We start from the raw sequence: 23,759 nt of genomic DNA, 5'->3' as shown, positions 1-23,759 counted from the left end.
TCCAAGATATTTTAAATGAATATTTGAATATTGATGAATATGAATATTTGCTTGACTGTTTTTCTACCCCCTCTTCTTACCACAATGACAGCCAAATGTTTGTACTTTGGGGGTCGATGAATTGTCACACCTTTAGTACAGTGGTGGAAGTGTAATTATCTGATTGGTCAGTTTGAATGTCTCACAGTTGGGTTTTAGTCACATGGTCAAGGAAAGGATAAAAGAAGTTTGTTACTGTTGCTCTGTCTCTTGGATGCTCTGGCTCTCTTCTTCTCTGGGTCCCTTTCTTGGGGCCTCCTCTTCTCTCTCTCTCTCTCTCTCTCTCTCTCTGTCTCTCTCTCTCAGGTAACATTTTTCATATATGCTGGGTACAATTATTAGTATAAGTTATCATCATCTCATCTCATATATTTTGTAACTATTTTAAGTGTAACCATAATTTGTCATTAAACCTTTTCAATTGCAACTAATGTACTAACTAGTTTTGTTTTGGTATTGACTTTGAAGTGCTACATATTGCAATACAATATCGTCGTTATCTATGTGACCGAATGCTCTCTTTTCCATGTTGCCCACTTATGCAAATTAAGCTAGAGGTTCCCGCTGTCAATTTCCCTTTAAGTATTGGGACACGTCATTTCCGATTGGCCATAAATAGCCTCTTTCAGCCTGTTAGGATACGCTGCTTCCTGTTGACTCGGGGGTTCCCTTTTCGCTTCCCACGTGCGGGCATTTCGAGTGTGGTGTTACGCCAGCGGTTGCGTGCTTTTTACAATGGCGATTGCCTACGGTAAGTTTGTAATGCAATGTCTTATGACAATTGTGGTTGGGTATTAATCTGACTTGTGGGTATGACGTTTAGCTTGTTGCAGGCATGTGTGAATTCATTTATGCGACACTGCGGAATCAAAGTGAGATCAAATAATCTGGCGGGCGGTTCGGCGCTTGCTTGACTGATTTCATCATCGGGTAAGTCTGGGTCGAGGGAAGTGATGGGCGCTGCGTGTGTGAGCATTTATTTTAAAAGGAGGTGCTTTGTAGCTTGTTTCAGAGATATACAGACCAGTTTACGCGACAGGATCAAAGCGAAACCAAACCATCTAAAAGTGGTTCGTTACGAACACGATTGACTGACTTCATTGTCTGGTAAGCTTTTTCCTGATTGGGTCGAGACATTAAGCATTTTCGTGGGTAATTAACCATTGTGTTTCCCCTTTTAAGGTGTTTGAGATCTGTTGTGCAAATCTTTTGCTCTCGATTCAGAAGGCCTATTTAATGCGAGGAATCGCCGTTGTCCCACAGTCTATTTCTCCCTTGCCTGTTCACCTTGATTTAATAGTTATGGTTTGTGTCTTATGATTGGAATGATGATGTTATAATTTGTTTTTTGTTTTGTTTCTTTCTTTATTTGGAAATCATTTGTTAGTGGGAGCTATTGTTCCCAGGCGAGTGTTTGGGTTTATTAGTAATTTATTGTTTATTAATTCTGAAATTATTTCTTTATTGTGGAAGTGTGTGTGTGTGTGTGTGTGTGTGTTTGAGTGTTTCTTTTGCTAGATGCTGGGGGCTCCAGCCAGGAATCCTCCTCTTCCTTTTCTGTGGATTGGTGATGGTTTGAACACAGGGTGTGGTGTGCAGTGAGACGCACGGATTTTGTGTGCAGTAGTGTGAGTTGCCCCAGAGTGTGTGTGTGAAGCCAGGTATTACCTGCTCTCGAGTCCTCAGCCAAAGCTTCTGAATGTAGTGTTATTGTATGTCCTTGTGAGTGTTTGTTAAAACGACTATGTTTCCTTCCCTGATCACATAAATGATCAGTTGTGGTGGCATGTCCTGCCTGGCACGCCCAGTTGATTTTTAAAGGAGATTTTTATTGTTAATAAAGAATTATTGTGCATGATATTCACGTCTCTGTTCCTTCCTAATGCAACCAACTTGCGTGCCTTAAGATAAAGTGTATCAATTATTCTCTGTGTGATGTCAGAGTGGCGTAGTCGGTTTTCTTAAAGCTGCCTGTTCTTCTATTCTATAAAGCTGCAGTCTAACTCATGCCACATATAGCAATGCTCTCCCACAAATATTTAGCTATTGTAACTGTACTTATTTCCGTCGTTGGTATAAGTGGCAGTGGGTGGTATAGACAAGAAATGTGCAGTTTTCTACCATCTTGCCAATAACTTTCTTTAGTCATTCGGCAGTTCTTGCAGCTTGAACCACTGCAGGAATTCCACCCTTACAGATGGTGCCGAAACCCGGGATCCCTTGCAGTGAGTTTTTTTTAAGTTTACTGTGGTCGGTCATCAGAATGAAGACATTTTTTCACAGTTGATTTTGTGAATGGATTAAAGCTGATCTTCTGACCATGGGATGGGTAATTTGCATGAATTGAATGAAACAGATTTTAGAAGGTTTTGAATAGCTTTAATAGTCCCATTACTGTATAATTTGTAAATATTGTGAATATTCAGATCTCCTCGGGGATGGAAGGGAAAAAATCTGATAATAGTGATGTATTGTTTGCTTTATGGAGCAAAAAAGTTGAGCCTACTTTGTGTAAACTCAAGAAAGAGTACACTGGAATTAAATGTCCAGATAAGGAAATGCTCCAATGGTGGGACACAATAGGCAAACATCAAAAGAAATCAAAACATGCTGAAATAATTGAGGCTTTAAACTTCATAAGTTGTACACGGCTATGTGAGTTAACAACAAAGTATAGATGCTAAATGTAAAGAAGTGCAATCTAAAAATGCAGAGGCACTAAAGTCTGAGGCAAAGATTCAAGATCTTCAAATACAGCTAGATAAATTGCTAGCTGAGCAGTTAGCCCTGACTGAAAAGTGTAAAAATCCCAAAGAGACCATTGCAGAACTCGAGGCTAAGCTAAATGCTAAATTGTCTCCCAATGCTTAACAGCGATGGGACTAAGAAGCATGTTCACTTCTTAGAGGAGGTGACTAGCTCTAATGAATCTGAAACGTTTAGTTCAGAAAATGCATGTGCAACTGACCAAGAAAGTGTGCCTATTTCAGTTCTTAAGGTGATGCAACACCGTAATAGCACAGAGTCATGTACCAGAACGCATGGTGTACAAGCATTAGAGAGTCGCGAAAACCCTCAAACTCCAGGAGAACATAGCAAACATCCCTATGGTAAAGAAAGCAGGTTTTGCAGTTCCTGTCAGAAAATAGGCCATAAAGAGGGAAAATGCTGGTCACTGGGAAGGGGCAGACCTCCACCTTATTTTCAGAAAAATAGTAAACCACTTTCTAAGAGCAAAAATCAGCGATCTGCACGCACAGGTAAAACTCTTAGTGAGTTAACTGCTTTGTTCATGCAAGGCCTTCAACTATTAACTTCACTTGCTAGTGGGTTAGTAGCCCAATAGCAACAAGTTAAATAGTTAAACATCCAAATTGCAATTATCCTGTTTGTATTTTCAAATGTGTAATTGTGCGTAACACATTGTGCTCATAGAACACACTTTATAGTTGTTTGTGCTACATGTGCACATAGGCTAATTAAGTTTATTCTTTAAAACACATGAATGCTTTACTGTAAGTGTTGTATTAAACACTTAGGTTAAAAGGTTGTAGATGCTAAGAATTCTAGACCATGTATCTTGTGTAAACTGGAATAACTGTTTTACTGGAATTGCATAGCAATTTCAAGTTGCATGTGTGACTATGTTGAATTTGTTTGTCTTCTTAGTGGAAAACTCTGCTATTTTTCCATATAGCTGCAGTAAAACCACGTAAAGGAGCATAGAATTGCCATGTGGCCACAATGTTAATCACGATTTAAAATTAAAATAGCCCCACATTTTAATTAAAATAGCCCCACATCATCACATAGCCTTCACCATACCTAGAGATTGGCATGGGGTACTTTCCATAAGATCATCTCTCAATGCAAATCAAACCAGCTATTAGGCTAACTGAAATAAAACCATGCCAATCTCTAGGTGTGGTGAAGGCTATGTGATGATGTGGGGCTATTTTAATTCCAGAGGCCAAGGGAACTTTATCAGGATGCAAAGTATACTGGATCCATGAAGTAACTGGCCTTTAAAAATAAAAATCTGCCTGCCTCTATGGGAATTTAACATAGGGGTGTCCAAACTTATGCACCCTGTATTTTAAGGAAGAACATTTATTTATTTACGATACATTATTCATTCACAAAGAAAATTGGTGTCCTTAAAGTGTAAGTTGCAGGTTAACCACCACAGCCAATTAATGTGTAAATTAAAGTTCTCTATATGTATATATTTAATTATTTCTGTCTTAAAATGCGTTAAAATAACATTTATTGGGGTTTCTTCGAAGGTAGCGTGTTTTTTCAGTAACTGGTGATGACGTCACAAGAGGAACTCGCAACCCATACTCTGCTAGATTCCTACTGTAATATATGGCTATTTGGAGAACTACTGAGGATGTGGGAAACCATCAAATTCTTTATGGACCACAGCCCTACAATTTTTAACCGGTCAGGCGTGAGAGAGGGGAGCCATGGCACTCAAAGAGTTATTAATGCTTGGTGTGAGGAGAATTAGTGGAGGGTTGGCCAGGTCCTGGTGAGTAACATTAGCTACGTTAGAGCTAGGCTAGCCTGGTGCAAACTTAACCCGGATAATATAATGGAACAAGCAAGACTTTTCAAAATATTGCCGTCATGTAGAATAGCAAGGAGGGACAACGACTGAAGACATTATTTACTTACAGTAAGTCAGTCCAAATCAGAGCTGTAGAGATGCACACACACACACTGCACAGGCATCAATCGCTAGTCTCATCGACGCCTCAAACGTCATGTAAACCCTTCCTCAATCCACGCGTTATCAATTTCTCACGATTTAATTAGCGATGTTTATTGTCAGAAAAGAAAAAGAGAGATCGATGTCCCCATCACTGTGTGTGTGTGGGCTATCAGCAGTGGAGAGTGTGTGCTGCCGTGAGGTGAACGCGTTTTGGAGTTTAGTGGAACAGCTGGACCCGCGACCGGCTGATCTGACGTGCCTGAACCCGTTTGTTTTGCGAATAGCTTATTCTCATTTCAGGCAGGATCACGGTCCCCTTGAAGTCAGCACACACGAGTATGTTTACAATTGAGTTATTTTATCCATAATTTTTTTTATCAAATAAAACATACAACCAACTTTTCTGAAGTTATGTAAGGCGAATATAGCTGCTAGCGTACGGTAACTCTACTAGTGAGTTCCTCTTATGACGTCACGCCCCATCTAGTGGAAGGGAGCGGGAGCGGTTAAAACCACTGTTAAAAGTGCCAACTTTTCATATTATATCAGCATTTTGGTATAAAAAACAATGGTGGGCGGTTCTTATCTTTATGTTTAATAAACACATTGCATTATCTTCGTGAAAAATTTTACCTGCAACTTACACTTTAAAGGTTGGATTTTTCCTAATTTTTTTAATTAAGGCATTAAGTTCAACTTCCAAAAGATGATTCTTTATTCCTCTTTTTAGTCAACTTTAGTATGGGTGTCTAAACTTATGCATAGCACTGTAAGTTAACATCATTTCATACATTTATTTTGTAACTATTTTAAGTGTAACCATAACCATATTAAACATTTTCAATTACAACTAATGTGCTAACTAGTTTTGATTTGGTATTGACTTTGAAGTGCTACATATTGCAATACAATATCGTCGCTATCTATAGCAACGCTCTCCCACAAATATTAAGCTATTGTAACTGCACTTATTTCCGTCGTTGGTATAAGTGGCAGTGGGTGGTATAGACAAGAAATGTGCAGTTTTCTACCATCTTGCCAATAACGTTTCTTTAGTCATTCGGCAGTTCTTGCAGACTGAACCACTGCAGGAATTCCACCCTCACAAAAATACATCTAAAAACTGAAAGATGATTCATGGTCACTTTACTAAATCACAAAAAAACACAGATATGGTCTTGACAAATAAGATGACAAATAAGAAAAATGTTCAGTTTTAATTATCAGATTCTGAGTAAAAACATTGACGTAATCTAAGAAACAGTTCTTAATTTAAATTCAGCTCTTTTCATTTCAGTGTTCTTACCTGTGTTGTTGGTCTGTGTTGTTGGTCTGTGATGCAGAGGAGGCAGAGAGCAGTTTATATATCTGCAGAGGGGGAGGAGGACGCTCTGCGGTCACATGGTTTGGAAATTACAGTAAGTAAACTCCCTTTACTTCTTGTTAAACTCACACCCTTTCTCTGAATGTAACAACAAAATTATCAAGGAAGGTAACTTTTGGCACAATCCAGAAATTTGCACATAGCACCTTTCAACAACACCGTAAATTTTATTTGTATAGCACCTTTCATAACAAGTAAACCCAAAGTGCTTTACATTTAAACAGCATGAATAGAAAAGAATACAATAAACACAAGACAATAAACACATTTATTTTTTTAAACTTTAATAATTACAAACAAGCAATCAGAAGCATTGAAATGTATTGAAGATGTGAATTCAATTGTGGTTTCATCTCACAGTGTTTATTTCATTTTAATTCTGCTTCAGATGGAAATACAGTCAATGTTCTTTACATAATGTTGGATAGTTTAATAGAATAGTTCCACATACTGGAATGTAAATTGAATGATTTGAAACAGGAACAATGCAAAAATAAACTTTAAACTTGTTAAACAAGAGAATATGTCTTGGGCCAGGTTATAGCAACAATTGCTAATTTCCACTTGAAGTCCCTGGGCTAACATACCATAATATAATAATAATAATATAAACATACAGTGCTATGCATAAGTTTAGACACCCATACTAAAGTTGACTAAAAAGAGGAATAAAAAATCATCTTTTGGAAACTGAACTTAATGCCTTAATTTAAAAAATTTGGAAAAATCCAACCTTTAAGGACACCAATTTTCTTTGTGAATGAATAATGTATCGTAAATAAATAAATGTTCTTCCTTAAAATACAGGGTGCATAAGTTTGGACACCCCTATGTTAAATTCCCATAGAGGCAGGCAGATTTTTATTTTTAAAGGCCAGTTACTTCATGGATCCAGGATACTATGCATCCTGATAAAGTTCCCTTGGCCTTTGGAATTAAAATAGCCCCACATCATCACATAGCCTTCACCATACCTAGAGATTGGCATGGGGTACTTTCCATAAGATCATCTCTCAATGCAAATCAAACCAGCTATTAGGCTAACTGAAATAAAACCATGCCAATCTCTAGGTATGGTGAAGGCTATGTGATGATGTGGGGCTATTTTAATTCCAGAGGCCAAGGGAACTTTATCAGGATGCAAAGTATACTGGATCCATGAAGTAACTGGCCTTTAAAAATAAAAATCTGCCTGCCTCTATGGGAATTTAACATAGGGGTGTCTAAACTTATGCACCCTGTATTTTAAGGAAGAACATTTATTTATTTACGATACATTATTCATTCACAAAGAAAATTGGTGTCCTTAAAGGTTGGATTTTTCCAAATTTTTTAAATTAAGGCATTAAGTTCAGTTTCCAAAAGATGATTTTTTATTCCTCTTTTTAGTCAACTTTAGCATGGGTGTCTAAACTTATGCATAGCACTGTACCATGTGAATGTATAATGTCAACATACAAAATAACCAATATTATGCAACCAGGAAAGAGTCTCTGAAATGTAATTCAGCAGAACACACGTCATGCATCTAAAGCAAAGTTGGGCGTTCCTCTGATTGTTCAACTTCACAGGAAGAGACTTAAAGTAAATGTTGAACAGGAACAGTTGTTTGCACACTGAGGTCTGACTGTCATCTTTTATAAAGATGAGCACACATGAAATATAATCTCTCAGTGCTGCACTAAAGAAACATTTTCCTTCAGTGATAAACCCTGCTGGTCTTTGACTCTCTGTGTAGATCAGGGGTCAGCAACTTAGCTCAACCAATCAACACTAGCAATAAGTGTGCCAGAGTTGTTTTAAATGTTCCAATCTGATGTCAAATTTTTATTAAAGATATAGATTTTCAGTGTAGGGAATTACTTAAAGGCTATTTGTTGGCTTCTTGAGCCGTGTGTTGCCAATGCGACATGTAAGGACCATCCATTAGCCCAACGACGGAATCCAACGGCCTGGCGAAGGTTTAAAGCATGTATGTCTTTTCAGCTCTCCAGTGAAGTTCACTTAATTTATTGGAATTTAGTTTTAGTATTACTTTAGCTCTATGCGTAATCTGACTCCAATTTCAAATGATAATCAAATTTAGATTGTATTTCTGATTAGAAAATAATCATAAATATTGATTATGAATTCATTTAGATCTTTGATTATTCTGATTATCCCATACTTTCAATTATTCGTTCATCACGGACCTAGTGTCGCCTTGAGACGTCACGTCGCGACTGCGCGCTCACGATCACAAACTAGCCAGTCCTGAAATAGTCAGAGGGTGCAGTACAAATATTTTACCCTATGCAGTCGCACACTACAGACCCATAGGTGTAATTTATATAATATTTGCAACGTACAACATGCGAAGTCAGGAGATAGTCAGAAATCAGGAGGTCTTCCTAAGATGTGCCCCATGCTCCATTCAAAGTGCCTTCAGTTTGATCTATTCTGGACAAAGATTTGCGGAAACACCAGACTACACATTAATCTACTGGAAATAATGATTTCAGAAGAATGCAGAATAAATCAAGGTTAACATTTATTTGTCAGGTAAAAATGTATTATGCCAATTACAGAAGTAAATTATTAAAAGCCAATTCAAAAAATATATGACATCATTTACTCAAAGATGACTCTAAAAGTAAGTAATGTTTTCCTGACAGAGACACACAGTAATGTGTCAGGGCTTTCCAACAGGAAAATACTGACATGCATTACTGTGTGGGGGATTATCTTGGTAAAAGATTCCCAAAGGTTGCTCTGTCCCCTCACCTTAAATACCAGATCAGAACACAAGGGGGTTATACAAATGTTGTTTAGAGTTGGTTGGGCCAATCCATGTACCCCAGGGGGGTAGCACCTGTTTTTTTGAGATGTAAAGAGATATCAGCCAGAGAGGAGATACAGGATTTTCCTAAGTTCTCAGTCTTTTTCATTAAACCAATGACTGCAATGAAATTAAGACCATTTTACCAATCGCACTGCGACCATTAAAATGACACCAAACATGAAAAGGAAAACCAACATATTCACAAGATACATGTGATATATAGACATTCTTAATGACCTTTCAGTGACTTGAGAAGGGAGAAGAGGAGGGAGAGGGGAGATGAAGTCAAACAAGGAGACAATGAGATAAGTTTGGGCAGGACCAGGTTCTGTGCTCTGCCTTTGTTATCTGCTGTCCAGGGTGCATTTTATGGCGTTATTGCAGGGTGAGTTTTGTTTTAGCAGGAAAATCAGTTCTTATAGATGACTGTCTGGCCCCTTGGGACAGATTTAGATCAGGCCTAAGGGGACACTTTTGGACATTTGGACATTTTCCTGTTTCCACATTTTCAGTGTTATTCTCTGAGTGTTCATAGGCTGACCACTGTAGTTTGCAGTGTTAGTCGATTGGTGCAGGAATCCAGTTGTCACCTGAAATAACAGCATTAAGACAGGTTGAACCTTAAAATGAAAGCATGGCAGAATGCGTGGATGCTGCAGCAGCCGGACTGGGTGTCACATGACCCTCTTGGCCGGGGTTGCTTCCACCTTCACTTGGCTGCGTTGTTATTCAGTCTGTAGAATGATCTCGTTGTATCAAGTCTGTTTGCTTTGGTCTGCATGATCAGAAAGTGTCAGTGGAAAGTGTCATTATAACGCTTTGCGGAAACATCTTTGTCCTCCCTAGGATGTTTTAACTGACCCTTTGAGAAGTCCTCGGTCACCTTCAAGCAGAACGTTTCATTTGCCGGGTAGATCAGAACTCCATAGTTGAAGGAATCATTTCACTGATGACGCTCCACTGCGTGTGAGACACCTGAACAACTTCTGAATGACCATGCAATAATTGAACACTGATGTATTTGTGGTTATTGTAAGATGAGGAAAAAGTTATTGGATAAACACAAGAACACAAGATAACAAAACATGATGTACTCAAAAATGTGAAACTCAAAAGTCAAAGGTGCGAGTGGTAAATATGGTCTCTTTTTCAGAATCATATATTTAATGAACAGGTGTAATTTGATCACCAAATTCTTCACTACCGCAGTGATCTGGTAGTGGGATTTAGACTTGGTCTGGATAATCAAGGGAGGGTAGCAGAAAGTCACCATAACTAGTATATTTACTAGCGGTATGCATAATTAGAGTAATTAGAGTATATCATATAATTAAACATGGAAATACACAATTTCATAATTATAAAATTGTCTACATTAGTTGTTATAAGTGCAAATCATTAATGAAACCTAAGGTTTTAATAGATTCAATTAGAGAATGAAATGTATTGAAACAGAGATTTAAATTCTATAGTTTAACTCTTGTGAGCATCCTCTGTGCATTTGATGTACAGGCTAGGTCACACTCAATAGTGCAGGTCTGACTGGGAATTGTTTAGTTGACAGATAGAAATGCCTGCATTTTAGATTTAGCTGTTTAGATATTGTCATTAGTCATTTGTTGGAAACTAGGGGGCCCTCCTGGTTTGCAACAATGCTAACAATTGGACATAATAAATATTTTGTCCAAAGACCAGTTGTATTAATGGGTCTCAATTAGATTTGTAATGAGGATTTAAATCAATTGATGTGTGACCACAGCCATGCATGTCCTATGCACAGCACAGTATTTACATACAGGAAGTTGACAAGACTGTCATGCTGAAAATAAATTATTCAAATAATTTCCCTTGTCCTATATGTATGAAGGTGAATGATGTATTGCATGATGTGAATAATTTTTGCCTGGATAGTCTTATGATCTATGCCAGGTAGAGATGTTCTACGATTGCCATAGTGATGGTGTGTATTGTGTATGTTTGTGTATAGGAGATGGGTGGTGTTTTATCCTACCATAATTTGTGTTGCATAATTTAGTTCCAGTTCTAAACTGGGAGGCCACATACAGGAGCTGCTTCTGTAGTGTTATGAGGTGTGAGCGGCCCCTTGAAGTTTCTCCACCCCCATCTCCTAATGTAAGGTTGTGTGTCCTGCTTAAGGCAGGCGAGATCAGACCCTTGCGGAGTCTGGTTCTGAAGAAAGTCATTTGTCAGCCTGTAAGGAAATAGACCTAGAGAGGAAAACACAGTTTAATCTTGAGCCTTTATACAAATTGCATTAAGATAGATGGTCGATCTCAATATTTATTTAATTGCCTTTGCCAGACAGTTGTTACTGATGGCTTTGATCTGTTAAGATTTTACGCCATTAGAATAAAATTTGTTTTTGTTTACAAAGACATGTATCATTATCATGATCATGTGTTTGCAAAGAAAAGATCAATTAAATAGTGATAATGGTCAGATCTCACTGCTGTTGCAGTTAAACTCAAACAGTCTGCTGTGTAGTGAGCATTAGGACCCTCAGGTCTGTTAGGGAAATCTCTTTGCATGATGCTGTTTATTTACACTAGCCAGATCTGTGTTTAGGGCAATTAGATCACCAGGGGCCTGTACCATGAAGGTAGCTGAACAAACTCGGGGTTACAGGATTAGTTTTGAGTTGACAAAACCAAACCGATGCGATCAGGCTTTATTGGTACCATGATGCAGCTCATCAACTTTCTCTGTCAACTCAGGCTTTGATCCTCAAGCTATGATTACTCCACGCGCGCGTGCACATAAAAGAGTGACGTCGGCACTGAACAGCCAATCGCGGGTAGTAGAGCGAGAGCGTTATATTTTTCCGCGGAGGAGCAAGAGATAATCATTCATAATTATGATGAATTTAAATATGTATTTCAAGCTCGAAACAATACGGTCTCTGCTGCCAAAGCAAGAGAAGACTGTTGGAGAAAGATTGCTGATTATTAATGTGTAAGTTAAACAAATACGTTCTATATTTATGTAAAAGTATGTATAGCCTATACGTGTAATATAGCTTGTAGCCTATTTTTATAATATATAAAAATGTGCATGTACTAAGAAAGATTAATATTAATTGATTTTTAGATGCAACCCCAACTCCAAATGTTCTTGGCAGCAGATAAAGACAAAATATAAAAATATAATTCAAAGTGGTGAGTATTTACCACAACCTTTTATTATTTGTGTGAACATTTTATCACAAACACTTGTTTGCAGCAAACAGAAATAAAGAGTTAAATTCAGAAAACCAGAATACACTGGCGGAGGAGTTGGCTCTGAGTAGGCAATAAGGGACGGCCGATTATGGATGTGATTACAGGTGCTGTACAATCTGACCCTGGTGCTGGCTCCTCTAAGCAAGTAACACTGGGTACGTGTGCAATACATTACTACTTTTAAGTTTTAAATATGACTGACTGTATGTTCTGCAGTAGAGGGAAATACAGTGTCCCTGTTGAAGCCAGCACACACACACACAGTCTCCCACACAGAGGTCAGTATGCAGCGGACAGAACACCAAACATAACCTGCTTTACAACAGTTATGCTTTACATTGGCCTATTTTTATTTATTAGAGTGGAGGAAATGATCAAGACACTCTGTGTGTGTGTTCTCGGACAGTTGCTGATGTGAATGCACTGGGCTTTTTATTATGGCAAACATTTGAATGTGTGGCATAAAAAAGGGACTGGCCCTTACACATCTCTTTTAATGTAGGATTTTTCACAACCTGCCCCAGAAACTGAGGCCTCTACCTCAATGGCCTTCAGAAGAAATGTGTAAGGATTTAAAACCCTTGACATAAATTACAGTCAGTCCTGTGTATGTAGGAAGTCAAGGAACCTTTTGTGATTTGACGAGCCTCCAGAAAACTTGTAATGATCATGTTTGTGGTGGAATTATGTTTCAGGTGGAAACAGACTCAGTCAGGGCCCTGTACAAAAGGAGTCTTGAACTAGACTGCACACTAAAGGAGACTTGAACTAGACTGCACACTAAAGGAGACTTGAACTAAACTGCACACTAAAGGAGTCTTGAACTAGACTGCACACTAAAGGAGTCTCGAACTAGACTGCACACTAAAGGAGACTTGAACTAGACTGCACACTAAAGGAGTCTTGAACTAGACTGCACACTAAAGGAGTCTTGAACTAGACTGCACACTAAAGGAGACTTGAACTAGACTGCACACTAAAGGAGTCTCGAACTAGACTGCACACTAAAGGAGTCTCGAACTAGACTGCACACTAAAGGAGTCTCGAACTAGACTGCACACTAAAGGAGACTCGAACTAGACTGCACACTAAAGGAGACTCGAACTAGACTGCACACTAAAGGAGACTCGAACTAGACTGCACACTAAAGGAGACTTGAACTAGACTGCTCACTAAAGGAGTCTCGAACTAGACTGCACACTAAAGGAGACTTGAACTAGACTGCACACTAAAGGAGACTTGAACTAAACTGCACACTAAAGGAGTCTCGAACTAGACTGCACACTAAAGGAGTCTCGAACTAGACTGCACACTAAAGGAGTCTCGAACTAGACTGCACACTAAAGGAGTCTCGAACTAGACTGCACACTAAAGGAGACTCGAACTAGACTGCACACTAAAGGAGACTCGAACTAGACTGCACACTAAAGGAGACTCGAACTAGATTGCACACTAAAGGAGACTTGAACTAGACTGCTCACTAAAGGAGTCTCGAACTAGACTGCACACTAAAGGAGTCTCGAACTAGACTGCACACTAAAGGAGACTCGAACTAGACTGCACACTAAAGGAGACTCGAACTAGACTGCACACTAAAGGAGACTCGAACTAGACTGCACACTAAAGGAGACTTGAACTAGACTGCACACTAAAGGAGACTTGAACTAAACTGCACACTAAAGGAGTCTTGAACTAGACTGCACACTAAAGGAGTCTCGAACTAGACTGCACACTAAAGGAGTCTCGAACTAGACTGCACACTAAAGGAGACTCGAACTAGACTGCACACTAAAGGAGTCTCGAACTAGACTGCACACTAAAGGAGTCTCGAACTAGACTGCACACTAAAGGAGTCTCGAACTAGACTGCACACTAAAGGAGTCTTGAACTAGACTGCACACTAAAGGAGTCTCGAACTAGACTGCACACTAAAGGAGTCTTGAACTAGACTGCTCACTAAAGGAGTCTTGAACTAGACTGCACACTAAAGGAGTCTTGAACTAGACTGCTCACTAAAGGAGTCTTGAACTAGACTGCACACTAAAGGAGTCTTGAACTAGACTGCACACTAAAGGAGTCTTGAACTAGACTGCACACTAAAGGAGACTCGAACTAGACTGCACACTAAAGGAGCTGACTGTGAGCTGAGGAGGCTCCAAACAAAATGAAACTGCTGGATAAAACTGATCTCAGTATGTATATAGTTATATAGTGTATATATAGTATAACTTATTTAACCAAGTAACACTTTAGTATGAATATTTATTAATGCAACTTTCTCTTGCTCTCTTTCTCCCTCCCATCCCACAAAACCAATAAAACAGTGAGACCTATCTGCAGTTTCAGTGTGCTTTTATTAAGTGTAATATTGTATGGTGATTGCATCTACATCTGCACCAGCTGGGTGGTCAAGTGTGATCGGGTCAGTTTCATCGGGGAGAAGCTGGTTTTATGGTGTTTCTCGCTCCTTTCTACTGGTGGCTATATTGTGCAGAATGGCACATGCAGACACTATCTGTGATGCCCGCTCTGGTGACTCTGAAGTGCCAAACACAGTTGAAATGTGCCTTTAGGAGGCCAAAGGTCATCTCTATCTTCACTCTGGTTTTACTGAGGGCCACACTGAAGCGGTGCTGTGGCCCTGTCTGAGGGTCATGATAGGGGGTTATTGTGTAGGTTTTTCTATCTCAGTTCAAATTAACAGTGTTTTGTACTGTACCAAATTTAACTTGCTTTCCTCAAAGCGCTGACACAACACAGACTCACGGAAATTCGTGAGACAAGCACTGGAGCCAGGCCATTTGGCATCCAAACTTGATCATATGTTCATGACCACAAGTCGTCTGCAGATGAAATGTTTAGTAGATCATTGTTATATCTGTTAAAGTTACTATTAATTTAAAGATTCATCTCACAGAAAATAATCATCTCACATATTCACATCATCTCTACCTGAACATTAAGGCTGTGATAGGACTTCTTATTAACATAATCTGCCTCATGTTCCCTAGAGCAGTGGAGATTGGAGCAATAGACTGCATACATGTTGCAATGACTCTAGGGAATCCTATCATAAGATTAACAGAAGAATAATAAAAAAGATTCAAAATAATTCTTAACATGTATTATATTGTATAGTACATTTGTGAAATTTGCTTTTTGAAAAAAAAAAAAGTGTTCATGTGATGTCACCCTATCAGTATATCTTACTGGCACTTTTATAAAAGCCCTCTTTTATGGACATGGTCGATAAATGTCCGGGGAACACTATTAATGAAACTTTTCATGTACTCCTGCAGAGCGAGGACCACCTTGCGAATGGTTCGACAAACATATGTTTTCCCCTATAGCTTCTGTCCGTCACCCACCGTGCAAGAATGTACCACTTGCAAAAAAAAAAAAAAAAAAACGCAACGCAATACCATTTGTGGTAGGCTAGCCTACAGTAAGTGCATGAATTCGACGTGTTAAATTCTTTATGTACGGCTCAAGAAGTTCGCAAAGATAAGACATTCCTTCCGCGGAAAACTGTATCTTTCATTCAAGTAACTATCAGTTAAGGCAAGGGGATTTTGTCTGGCTAAAAAACTCTTTCTCTACGAAGTGCTCGTCAAACAATTTGCGCTGAGATGTCCACAGGATTTGGAAGAAAAGGTGAAGTCATTGCAACAGACACTGGGAATAAGTTACGTCACCTATATGTTTCTTTGCTCTCAGCTGATTGGTCAAACTTCAGTCTGAGATCTCGAATCCAGAACATAACCTGCCCCGGAGCAGGTTAGCCGTGCAGCGTAAAATACCATGGCAACGAACACCGATTAAAGCTGAGCTACTTTCATAGTACCTAAAACCCAGGGTTGGCGGAAACTAAACTGAAACATAGCTGGCTAGCCACCTAAACCGGCTTCATGGTACAGGCCCCAGGTGTGGTGCTGTGCTTGTTTGTTTTAGCCTTTGGAATTAATGGTGTTATTCAAACTCTTGGCCATTTGGATCTCTGTGGTCTATAAAGACTGTAGATTTTCTGCATTGATGTTTACATTCCACACAACTGTTCTTAACCCTCTGGGGTCTGGGCTGTTTTTGGGGCCCTTGAGATGTTCTGACATGCCCTGACATTTGTGCTTTTTTCAGTTGCTTATAAACATATTAATGGCAAAGGTGTAAATTCACTCTATAAAGCACAAACAGGGCTACCATAATATGTGAGCCATGTGTATGTACATGTTTTCATTTTTGAGAGAATAATGTTTATGCGTGGTTATTGAAAAAAATAAAAAATAAAAATTCTGAAATAAGGCCACAAAACACATAGTAAATATGTGTCAATAAGACTTTTGACAAATGGATGTCCTCGCCTAGTGTTTTTTCTTCAAAATTATGTGAAAATAGTCTTGCTTTATCGTTCACATAAAACCATACATTGATTTAAATTGATGTAAAACAGGTTTTGCTTGGAAAGCCAATATGCGAGGGGGAGGAGTAGTTTACACCTTAGATTACAGTGTCCCACCCACTTTGCATAATGATGAGCCATTCACTCAGGTGTGAAACTGACTGAGCCACAATACAAGAACAACAGATATATTTAGAAGACTTATATTGACCATTTAAGATTTTGCTTACATCTATCTTGTAAATATGTTTTGCTATTTTATTAAAAAGGTTACAATTACAACAATAATTACAATTTCAACAATATTTCAAGTGTACTCTTTCTTTGTAAAAAAAAAAAAAGATTATAGGCCTACATTTTATCTATGTATTCATATTTCAGTCGATTTTTACTCATCTCAGTAGCAATTCAGTTTGCTAAAACATCATCATTCATTCACACACGCGATTTAAATTTAACTTCTGGCAAAGATGAAGTTGACGATAGGCTATTGACTCGCGATCTTCGCAGTAGGCTAGTGTTTTGGATGGTTTGTTTAGAACCAGCTTTCTGTAAATATATTTCACATTTTTTAGACATGTGAGGCGAGTATAGGCTACGGTCTGGTTCATGATGATCTCCAGTTCAAGCACCTTATGTTGTGATTGCTAGCCTATATTTACTTTAAATCCAGGAAATTTGTTAATGAAAAAATTATTAAAATTAAGATACAATTGATACAAAACGAAATTCGTTTTAAAGAAAGGATTTGTACTTTCTGTTTTGAGGTCTCTGTGAAAGTTTGAAAGTCTTTTAGTGCTTTTTTTAGAGCGCTCGCGTCCATAATGGAGAACTGTCACGTAATATTGTTTTTTCCTCATAAATGCGAACACGAAAAATAAAAGACAAAAGACTTTTAAGTAAAACTTACTCTGAAATTGTGTTCTCGGCGGAATTCGCTCTTCAAAATGCTGCCGTTCGTCCTCTGAGGAAAAGGTGCATTCTTCCTCGCTGTCCAGAATCATCTGAAGGGAGTCTTTATTACCGGAGAAGCGTGTCATACTCAAAACGCGATGAACTATCAGTCTGAAGTCTGATGAACAAACTGTGTTTTTATGGCATTGATCGGGGGGGCGTATGCGATGCATACTAGATCAGGTAAACTATTTACATGTGAATCGCGCCGGGGGCGGGGCGGCTGCAGCTCATTTAGAGATAATGAAGGGAGAAGGAAAAACGGTACCTCTCCTTGCTTTCAAAGGGATTACATGAGTTAAAAACATTTGTTTTTTATATAAATTACTTCATTTAAAAGAGGAGATTTCAAGCTTCATAAAGACATATCTCACGTGCCTGTGTGAGAAGTATTCGCTGAGTTATGATTCATTTTCGGACGCGTTTCAGAATGGACTACACGGACAGAGAGAAGGCAGAACTCGCTTCGTGATTATTTTTCTTTATTTGGCAAAAAGCACAACATTTTGTTTTTATTGTGAGTATACACAAAAATAATACACATTTAACAGAATCGATTGATGTATGAAACTTGTTTTATAAAATCAAAGTCAAAAGAGTATTTGGGGTCTCAATTCAACTCATAAGGAAAAAAGCGAGCAGATCACGCCGGCGTGATCTCCGACCTCTGAGGGTTAAATGTCCAGTAAAATACCTTCCCTGATCAGATCCCATGTGAGCTGAAGCTCCCAGAGAGGAGTTTGTTAACACTTGCACCACTTCGTTTGTGGTTTTGTTGCAAGAGAAAATTAAAATGTGTACCTCCCCTTGTTACTGGGTTAAAGATCTGTTAGATCAAAATTAAATCATCCTGTGGATTTGGATGGATATTCAAGGCATGGTAATCAGGTTGATCATTTTAGTTGGTATATACTGAGCATTGTAATTTCTCTCATTAAAGATTTTTGCACAAATAGAAGGTAAAGAAATTCTTTCTGATTCATTCTTCCTTTCAGTTTCCTTTCTTATCCAATACTTTCTCTAACCATCTATTATCTCATTCCTCCCAACACTAGTGTTCCTTCTTCTTGTTCCTTACATACACGTACCATCTGTCTACATTCTGATTCTTTTCATTCTCATTAAACATCCTTTCCTCTTCTAACCCAATGCTGAATCATCAAGAGATTAAAGCCATTCTTGGCCATTACAATATAATGTATATTACAATCTGGTCATAATATAAATTATATTTGATAAAATTGTATAAATCAAACCAATTTTATTTACTGGTCTTGGGGGTTTCTACTGAGTAATTTGTCCAAACTGACTTGTTATCTTCTCACTTGTCTTCTAGAAGGTGTTTGGCCCTGCAGCTCCAGCTGTGCTGGCATTAGTATTGTGTACACAGCAACAACCAAACTGGAAACCAGTTACAGCTGCTTCGATGCTGTGAACATTCAATGGACTGCAGGCATTGAGAAACATGGGTCAAATCATTGCTCAATTTAAAGATTTTTGTGACTACAATTTAGAATTGGACACAATTATCTTGTTTTAGGCTGAGATGTTATCAGTTGCATTCTTTTAAGAATCTTCTTTGAATGTGAAAGAAAGGTTGGACAAAAAGGTCTCATGGAGGGCGCCAAGATTGTTTTATGGTTTGTTACTTTTGTCAGTCTCTTTTGAGACCTCGAAAACATACAAGAATGCAGTGATTGTAAAGTCTGTTAAAAGACCAAATTAAAAGCTATGTTTTATAAGACTGAGCCTTAAATGGTGTTGTTTAAACCATATATGGGACATCAGTCATGAACTTTTTGACACTATTGAAAGATTTTCAAAGAACAATGATTACTTTGATGTAATTCATATTGGTCTTTTTCTAAATTATCTCATGAGACAAGGACAAGCTGCATGTCCTCTGAAACTATAAGGCCTAGAGCTGAAGATCTTTGCCCGAACCCGACGGGACCCGACGGGTTTGGTCGGGTTCGGTCTTAATTTCTATTATTTTACACGGGCTCGGGCTCGCGCTTCAGGTTGCGTGGTAAATGAGCGGTCAGGTGATGTGTTTAGATTAGCGTGAAAATGGATCTTGAGGAGGTGAAATGGAGGCTGATCTCTGGAGGACTTATTTTATTTCTTTGTTACAACTTCCAAGTGGCCTCTAGCCTCCGTTAGTCATGAATAAATGATGTTAAAAAATGTATAAATTACTCCTTTTTTTACGAAAGACAAAGTGCGTGCATGTGTGCGTGTGTGCGTGCGGCGCAGTCTCTTTTTTTCTTTCTCTCCCTTTTCCGCCGAGTGGTGCGTGTGCCGGCTCGCGGTGTGAAGCGCGTGTCCGCGCTATTCTCCGACACTCTTATCACTGCTGATAGACGGCCTTTTGGACAGTCGGGCTGTAAACGGGTTCGGGCTTTTAAAAAGCTGTCAATCAAAATGTACTTATCGGGCTCGGGCCAAACTCTGTCGGGCTCGGGCCTTTTCGGGCCGAACTTTTAAGGCCCGATTACAGCTCTAAGGCCTAGCTACAAGCCTCTTAGTAACACAATAATTGTCATTATATGCATAAGTTTTCAAATTTTGCGTATTTTTCCAAATTTCAGCCTAAAGGACTTCTGCATAGTAGCTGTTCTCTAGGACTGAGAGACCATTTTCTCAGATAATTTCTTTTGAAATATTCTAATTGCATTGCACTGTTTTGTCCAACTTTACTTTTCACACACAAAGGATTCAAGTGAGACATTTTTACTTGTTATCTTTTAGCACATCAAATCACAAGTTTTTTTCACAAGTTAGCGTGACCATTTTCTTAATTCCATTATTGCAATGTTGTTGCAGCAAAGCAAATAATTAAATGCAACGACATTATTTACCTCAGAATTTAAGTTTTTAGTTTTCAACCCTCTGTTGAGTACCAGAATAAAATTTGGATGATGTTATTCCAATTTAGGTTTCATCAATTGTTGCTTGGGCAAACAAGGAGGCATTTAAAGGTAAAGCAAGGGATATATTTTCTCATCTACGCTGCCGCTATCATGTCCCTGATATGTGGTTTTATCTAATTCTCAAGCCCCACCAGATTTTGCGTTCTCCGGTCTAACTGGGTATGCGACCCATTCTACAAATGTGTCTATATGAGGTGCGTCTGAATTTTCCCTCAACACTTCTAAAAGGCAAAAGAGAATTGACTTACCAAACGGCTGAAGAAAGAGAAGGACATCTTATTTCTCTTACTTGCTGCAAGTCCCAATATTTCACTGAAAAGACACTCGCAACCTGGAGAATCACGGAGGGACTGTCACCACTTTGTAAGGACCATCCATTGGCCCAATGACGGAATCCAACAGCCTGGCGGAGGTTTAAAGGGTCATGAAACCCTAAACCAAATTTTCTGAGATTTTAACAGAGGTATGTGTGTTGAACACCATTGAAGACAATGTTAGCATCTGTTAGATTTAATAGTAGGGGGAAAATGGTTAAATTTTAGTTTTTTTCCGCTATTTTCATCTTCCGGGTTTAAAATCTTCATCATGTCCACGTCACAGGCTGTGACGTGGCAGAGCACTATAGTACTCTGATGACTCATCAGTGTCTCATAATTATTCATGACTGAGTTTTCTTATCCAATGAGAAGACACTGTCTCTTAATTATTCATGACACCACGTGGAACTTCCCACAGACATGTCAAACTGTGATTTCGCGTAGTAGATGAGAGAGGCAATGATGGGACGCGCGTTTGTTTTCGTGGTGCAAAAGTTCCAGTGTCCGCGATGCTGCCAGGGCTAGACTCTGACTGCAGGCGGTTGGTTGGCCATCAACCACGGACACATCTAAACTATGCGTGTGTAGCGACCATTCAACGGGAGAATGGTGGACTTCGACCTTGTACAACAATGCAGGTTTCTTGCGAGTGATGCGGTCCGAGGACTTTTCTATCGCTTCAGAGGTGTGTGTCTAAAATGTAACTCTGACTGTTTTACTTGCCTTTTGTTAAATAGTCACTCATTATTATAATTTAGATATTTCGATAATACCTCAAGTGTTTGGAACGTATGCTTAGTTTGTGCAAATTTCTATGTCACTGTCCATCTTTATTATGTGGGTTTAGGGGGCGCGTAGATCTCTAGGCTATGTACGGAACTTTTTTTTTTTTAAGCGGAAAAGGTATTATTTTCAAATATATGCATTTATAGTGTGTATATAAACAAATATATATTTTATAATGGCATAATTATACATATGCATGTACATTTATATGTTTTAAATAGAATTATGATTACTGTAGTAGGCTAATATGTGTAGCAGGGCATTCAGTTACTTTTGAAAGGACAAAAATAAGGTGTCAGTGTATTTCATGATACTTTAACTTTGCCAGCTATAAAAAAAACTAGCATTTCCTCACGTTTTACCACTTATTTTTAGTGACAGTCGATATGCACGGGCCTCTGGCTTTGACCACACCCACTCCCCTCCCTTCTTATCACAGCCATCCACGCCCATTTAAGTTGCATTTTTCAAAAAGATTGTGAGCTAGACTTGAGCTGAAAGAGGGGGGTTTCATGACCCTTTAATGCGAAGGTATGTCTTTTCAGCGCTCCAGTGAAGTTCACTTAATTTATTGGAATTTAGTTTTAGTATTACTTTAGCTCTACGCTTAATCTGACTCCAATTTCAAATGATAATCAAATTTAGATTGTATTTGTGATTAGAAAATAATCATAAATATTGATTATGAATTCATTTAGATCTTTGATTATTCTGAATATCCCATACTTTCAATTATTCGTTCATTACGGACCTAGTGTCGCTTTGAGACGTCACGTCGCGACTGTGCGCTCACGATCACAAACTAGCCAGTCCTGAAATAGTCAGAGGGTGCAGTGCAACTATTTTACCCTATGCAGCCGCTCACTGCAGACCCATAGGTGTAATTTTTTATAATATTTGTCAGGAGATAGTCAGAAATCAGGAGGTCTTTCTAAGATGTGCCCCATGGTCCATTCAAAGTGCCTTCAGTTTGATCTATCCTGGACAAAGATTTGCGGAAACACCAGACTACACATTAATCTACTAAAATGAATGATTTCTAAAACTTCAGAATAATTCAAGATGTAACATTTATTTGTCAGGTAAAAATGTATCATGCCAATTACAGAAGTAAATTATTAAAAGCCAATTCAGAAAATACATGACATCATTTACTCAAAGATGACTCTAAAAGTAAGTAATGTTTTCCTGACAAAGACACAGTAATGTGTCAGGGCTTTCCAACCGGAAAACACTGAAACATCACTATGGGGGATGATCCTGGTCCCAAAAGAGTCCCAAAGTGTGTTCTATTCCCTCGCCTTAAATACCAGACCAGAACAAAAGGGGTTATACAAATGTTGTTTAGAGTTGTTTGGGCCAATCCATGTACCCCAGGGGGGTAGCACCTGGTTTACTGAGATATCGTAAAGAGATATCAGCCAGAGAGGAGATACAGGATTCTCCTAAGTTCTCAATCTTTCTCATTAAACCAATGACTGCAATGAAATTAAGACCATTTTACCAATCGCACTGTGACCCTTAAAATGACACCGAACATGAAAAGGAAAAAACAACATATTCACAAGATACACCCTATGTGTTAAATAGACATTCTTAATGAACTTTCGGTGACTTGAGGAGGGAGAAGAGGAGGGAGAGGGGGATGCAGAGATAAGGAAGAAGGACAGTTTGGGCAGGACAGTGTCCTGTGCTCTCTCTTTGCTATCTTCTGTCCAGGGTGCATTTTACTGCTTTATTGCAGGGTCCGTTTTGTTTTAGCAGGAAAATCAGTTCTTACACTGTCATTGGATTAATATTATAACTATTATGTAGTAGGTGTAATGTAAATAGACACTGTAACTAAAAGAGATTTGAATATTTCTTTGTTTAATTTGCACACTGAATATGGGTTGGAGCTTTTAATTTTGAACTCTCAAAGTGCACCAGATTGATGAATTTAACAGTAAAATGCACAAAATTTTCTTACGGGGGCACGCCCCCGAACCCCGCTAGAAAGACCGAGGTCCACCCGACACAGTTCTCTTACGAGAGATACTCTCGTACTGCGTAGAATACGCTAGGGGAAAATCTATGCTAGTTTACCACAGCTGGCAAAAAAAAATATTACGTGACAGTTCTCCATTATGGACGCGAGCGTGTTTTTAAAAAGCACTAAAGACTTTCAAACATT

The 23,759-nt window shown here is 38.6% G+C and overlaps 1 protein-coding gene across 2 annotated transcripts in view; it reads right to left on the bottom strand.

The window, feature by feature from the left end:
- LOC308689349 (deoxyribonuclease-2-beta-like) overlaps positions 1 to 6,092 on the bottom strand; it is a 42,737-nt gene extending 36,645 nt beyond the window's left edge. For both annotated transcript variants that reach the window (XM_081362998.1, XM_081362999.1), the window contains exon 1: positions 6,063 to 6,092. The gene's annotated coding sequence lies outside the window, so the exon portion shown is untranslated. The remainder of the gene's footprint in view (positions 1 to 6,062) is intronic.
- Between the last annotated feature and the right edge of the window lie 17,667 nt (positions 6,093 to 23,759).

Source organism: Scardinius erythrophthalmus (genome assembly GCF_964197995.2).
Source record: "Scardinius erythrophthalmus genome assembly, chromosome: 4".
NCBI classification, from domain to species: domain Eukaryota; kingdom Metazoa; phylum Chordata; class Actinopteri; order Cypriniformes; family Leuciscidae; genus Scardinius; species Scardinius erythrophthalmus.
This window is presented reverse-complemented; position numbering and strand designations above follow the sequence as displayed.